The 6,000-nt window shown below is 35.2% G+C and overlaps 1 pseudogene; it reads right to left on the reverse strand.

Annotated features, from left to right (window-relative positions):
- LOC130458474 (FXYD domain-containing ion transport regulator 3-like) overlaps positions 1-5,384 on the reverse strand; it is a 114,089-nt pseudogene extending 108,705 nt beyond the window's left edge.
- Between the last annotated feature and the right edge of the window lie 616 nt (positions 5,385-6,000).

Consider the following 6,000-nt stretch of genomic DNA (forward strand, 5'->3'; position numbering starts at 1 on the left):
CTAAAAAGACCTTTGTATCACTACCCACTACCATTAGAATGTCAGTGCTTCATCCTTGTAAAGTACTTTCCCATTGCTCATTTATATTTTCCTTTTCTATTTTTTTGACTCCCATGTTTATCTTACATAGTTTCTATTCAGTGCTGGTCTTTAATCAAAAATACTTGGAAGTTGACTATTTTATTGAAGCTCCTTTTATCCTCTGTATGATTACACCCAATTTTGTGTCATAAGTTATTCATGCTTCAATTCCTACTCTTCCACTTTTTTGGGACATCATATCCTTTGCTCAGGAATATTTTTCATCATAGTAGCTGACAATAATGTGTGGATGCTGAATGTGATCCTTCAGTATCTGAATACTTTCTGTATTCTTGCAATATCTCTTCCTTTGATATGGAAGCTTTGGATATTGGCTAAATGGTTCCTGATAGTTTTCCTTTTGAAGTTTCTTTCAGGATATAATGGGTAGATTATTTTTTAATTATCATTTTGTTCTAATATTTTGTATGCAATTTGTCTTTAAGATTTATTTTCAAGAAAGATGGACTTCATTGCTTCCTTATATTCCATGATCTTGGCTGATCATATGTTTTAACAGGATGTAATGAAAAACCATGGTGTAATCACTTAATATCTTATTGTGTAGATGGCTTTGTTCAATCATTTTGTAGTTGTGTCCGACTCAATGGATCCATTTGGGGTTTTCTTGGCAATGGCACTAGAGTGGTTTGCTGTTTCATGCTTATTTTACAGATGAGAAAATTGGGGCAAACATGGTTAAGTGACTTGCCCCAGGATCACATATCTAGTATGATTCTGAGATCAGACTTGAACACAGAAAGATGAGTGTTCCTGACTCTAGGCTTGACATTTTATCGACTGTGTCATTTAGCTTATCTCCCTTCATAAATAATAAAAATGCCTTTCTGGAAATTCTCCCTTCTGTGCTATTTAGAAAAAACTAAATTTTCCTTATTTTTTTTTCAAATTATCTGGTCCTCTCAGTATCCTTTTCCAACTCTTAATGTATGATATGTACCCTAACTATAGGTCTATCCAAGACCCTCTTTTATGCCCTATTTTTTCATTTTGCTAGATAGTTTCCCTTGGCGAGTTTGTCAGCTTCTATAAATCTAATTGTTGTCCTTACATCTACATTATACCTATATTTGAGAAGGATTTGAACACACTTACTTGAATATATATATATATATGTATATATATATACACATGTATAAATACATACATATGCATACATTATTTGTTTATTTATCTATATGCATTTATTCAATCTCTTGTACACTTGTTTTATATTTAAGTACATATCCTCCTCTAGACTCCCCTCTGAACTCCAGTCCCACATGAATGACTGGATATTGGAAGCTTTAAACTGGATTTTGCCAAGATTTCAAACTAAAAAGAACTCATTAACTTTACCATCCAAATCTACATCTCTCAAGATTTCTTATTTCTGTTTAGTTATCACAATCCTTCTATTCTTAAAGACATTTTTGATAGATAACAACATACTGAATATTCATAACCTACTTAGAATGAAAAGCTCTCAAATTGTAATAAGAGAAATCAAAGTTATGTAGGAACAAAATGAAGTATGTATCATTCCCATCATCCAGTCTGTTACTGGAGTTATTTTGAAAAGGTTTTCAATAATTCCTTAAAACATAACCTTATATTTCCTCAATTTTATTCAATCATAGCAGTTATTTTATCTACTGAAAACTTTTCCCAACATTAACCACTAAAGAACAACATTTGAAATTGAGATACTTGTCTAAGACTACTTCTTTGTAAAATTTATCAAATATGAGATAAAAATAAGGAAAACAATGATAACGGTATGTTATATTTTGTTTAAAGTTTCTAAATATTAACTCATTTTATCCTTGAAACTACTCTATATTATATAATATAATACTTATTATTGCCCATTTCCAATTTAGGAAAGTCAGATATAGATTAAGGTAAATTCTCAAGATTATAAATCTAGTCAGGTTCTTTTGTGAGATTTGAAATTTTGTTCTTTGAAGGGCAGAAGCATAATGTTGGGGATCACAAAATATAAATGCTTAGAAAGAGAAATAGAATTAAATGAAAGAAAATATCAGTGTTTAAGAAAGCTGAAGGTCCAGGGTCATAGATTTATGCCACTTTTAAGGAGTTTTTGGTATTTACCATTCCAATTCTCTCACTTTACAAATGGAAAAATTGAGATTCAGAGAGCTGAAATGATTTGCCAAAGGTCCTAATGATACTAAATCAAACTCAAGAACTGTGAGGTTGGGATCTTTATTGATTAAATGATGAGCCACACAGGTGCAATCACAGATCTCTAAAGTACTGAAGGAACCACCTGCACTATAATACTCATATATGTGATTGTTATGAAAAATTATCTAAATTGACTGTTAAATTCTGGCTCTGATGCTTACCTTTGTGATACTTGGACAAGGTGCCTCCCTTCCTTGGGCCCCATTTCTTCATCTGTAAAATGAGAGAATTGTACTACATAGCCACTGAGGTCCTTTCATCTCTAGATGGATGACTTTATGAAGAAGGAGAAATGACAGTTTAATACTTATTTGTGGAAATCAACACCTAAACTATATCTCAGTTTCTTTATCTTATCTATAAAAATTAGGATATTTAACTAGATGGCTGCAGAGATGTCCTTTCATAGCTAAAGCTTTATTCATATTTTTAATAGTTTATTTTTCATTGGTAGTTAGGAGAAAGGGGAAAAGTGCATCTATATGTAGCAAAATTTTAACTGACCCTTGAAGCAGAGGTCAATTTCAGTAGTTGGAATTGGGGTGGGGAAACAAATATTCTGTGGTAATGACAATGTTGTCGCTATCATTTCAGGGAGTTAAATATTAATTAGTAAAAATTATTAGGAGGAATAATTTTAATTGCATTAAATGCAATTAGATGTTATCTATAACAAGACAAATTCACATTATCTCTCGGACATCATTTTATTTCTTGCATATTGATCCACAAAAAAGCAGTGAACTCCCTGATCAAAATATGGATACCTCTATCTATCCATCCACTTTGTCTGTCTCTGTCTCTGTCTTTGTCTCTACCTTTCTTACTTTCCACATTTTTGAGTGCCTACTATGTAGTAGGCACTGTATTGCCACTGGGGATATAAATAAAATGCAAAAACAAATAGTCACTGCCCTAAAGGTGTTTATATTCTTCACATGTCTTAAAGCTCTGGAATTAATTCAGGAGAACATGGAGTTAATAACTATTCTGATCAGAAAAATTATCAAAGATTCATGTTCCACTAATGTTCTCATTAAGATTTCATCAATTATAAGCATGTACACATACATCCATATGTAAATTATACTTATGCAAATACACATTTATGCACTCATGAATGTTCATTTATGTACAATACATATGCATGTGTATGACAGGACCTATAATCTTTCATCTAAAGTGAATTTTCTGTTTGTTTTTTAAATCTCAACCTCAATTAATTGAGGTGATTACACAGAACAGAACTAGAGGTATAGAATGACATCTATACTAGAAAATTCAGTCAATAAATATTTGAGTGTCTGCTATATTCTGGGAGTTTAAAAATGAATAAAAACAATAGTCTCTACTCTCAAGTATTTCAGAATCTATTGGAGAAGACAACATGCAATAAATTGCATACAAATAAGTAATGTATAGGATAAATTAGAGCTACAACAAATGGAAGGGGGGTAAAAATAAGAGTTATGAGGAAAGGCAAAGTTTATAAGCAAAGTTTTAGCTGGGATTTGAAGGAAGCTATCAAAGACATTAGATGGAGATATAGCAAGAAAACATTTCATGTACATGGAACAGTTAGTGAAATGATGAGTCAGGTGACATAATATCTTGTTTGAGTTAGAGCAAAGAAACCATTGGCACTGGATATACAGAATATGTGTTGAACTATAAGGTATAAGATGGGAAAGTTGGGCAATATTAAGGAATGAAGAATTTTGAATGCCTGAGGATTATGTATTTGATCTTGGGTGCAATTTAAAATATTAAAGTTTATTGAATGGGCAGAAGATTGATGGTGGAAAGGGAGAAATGACACAGACTTTCTCTTTAGGGAGATCATTTTCTCAGCTGAGGGAATAATAGATTAGTGTGGAGAGTGACTTGGAGCAGGGAAACCTTCTGGTAGTCTATTACAATAGTTCAGATTGTAAGGATTTTGGAAAAAGGCAATATGAATGCATTGTAACAGGGAATGGAGGAAGTGAGGGGAGAGAGGAAATAAGGAAGACTGGTGAGGTAAACAGAGAGATCCACTAGGCTGAGAGATGATCTATGAAAGTCTCTTTTTCTCACCCTTCAAACCCAAGAGAGAGGTACCCCTGAGCTGATGTTAAGGCAAGGATGAACAGGGGCTGTGTCTTAATGAGTAGGCTTCTGGGGAATAATGGAGTTTACTTCTCTCAAGGCTTGGCTAGTATTTCTAACCCCAGAAGTCCCACTTGTCTGGCAGGCTGACAGTTCCTGTTGGCTTTGTTCTCAGCCAAGGCTAAATGGCTATCTAGCCCACCATCCTCTCTTTCTTTATTCTTCTTTGATGTGAATCTGACTGTGAGTTTCTTCAATATAAAGTTGTTTATTTAGTTCAAGTAATAAAAGGGGGGATAGGTTTGTGCGAATAGGAGACCCTACATCTTGTCTTTGTCCTCTTTCAATCAGCTTCTCTTTCTCCTTCCTCTATAATCACTGTCACTATCCTAAACTAAATATATATCAAGTGTACTTCCTGGGAAGGTCAAGGGATTGGAAAGGTCTTTGGGTGGCCCTGTAAGGTTCAAGGGATCAGCACCTTTCAGCAGCAGTTGTTGTTCTTTTGCTTTCTTGTATTGATCATCTAAAGATGTCAACCTTCTCTATTCAGGGCAAGGGAAATGGAGGCAAGGCTTTGTCCCCACAGGTTGGGATCTCAAGTTTTGGTCTTAGCTTCTCATTCTCCAGAGTTCAGAGGGCAAAAACCTTTCTTTTTAGCTTTTTCTCCCACAAGCTTCTTCTGCTACTCCAACTGCCACTCCCCCTCCTGGCAACATTCTAAACCAGGGGTTCCCAAACTTTTTACAGAGGGGGCCAGTTCACTGTCCCTCAGACCGTTGGAGGGCCGAACTACAAAACCCTAACCCTAACCCTAACCCTAGCCCTAAATGGGCAGCAGTATACACAGTGCAGAATTCCCTCCCCCAGATCACCACTCACCATGCTGTAGTCTTCCATTGTGCAGCCACATAATCCTTTGCACAGTGCCTCACTCTAAGGCACCAGGCAAAGGATTATGTCACTGGACATAGTATTGTATGTGAGTGATGCCTCACTTTGTGATGCTGCCACATACAGTGCTCCTCTCACTGACCACCAATGAAAGAGGTACCCCTTCTGGAAATGCAGTGGGGGCCTGATACATGGCCTCAGAGAAGGTGTACACTAGAGTGGAGATAGTTTCAGAGGAGAAAGGGGGCATATTCAAGAGATATTAGAAAGGTGAAATCAATAAGTTTTGGCAACAACTTGAATCAGGGTGGGAATAAGAGATAATGAGGAATCCAAGATTCCTAAAGGACTGGTGGGATTGTATTGCTCTCTATAGTAATAGAAACATTATGATTGGAGGGAGAGCTTGGGGGAAAAAGATAATGAGTCCCAGTTTGGACATATTTGAACTTAAAATAGACATCTAGTCAAGATAAGGATTTAAATTATAATGTCTGTGTGCGCAGAATCACTAGGATGAGGAGGGATATGATAACAGGTAAGTCTGTTAATCATTGAGGAATGAATTTAGGTCAATTTTCATTGTTCTTAGAGGTCTGGCTTCCAACTGGAATCATCTTAAGGCCCTAGGGCCTAAGCAAATCAATAGATGGAGAGGTGTTTTAAACTAAAAGAATGATTTTAAATCCCTTTCTCCAAAGTAGGTAACCAAGCTAGAGATTTGAT

The sequence above is a fragment of the Monodelphis domestica genome, chromosome 3 (assembly GCF_027887165.1).
Source record: "Monodelphis domestica isolate mMonDom1 chromosome 3, mMonDom1.pri, whole genome shotgun sequence".
NCBI lineage: Eukaryota > Metazoa > Chordata > Mammalia > Didelphimorphia > Didelphidae > Monodelphis > Monodelphis domestica.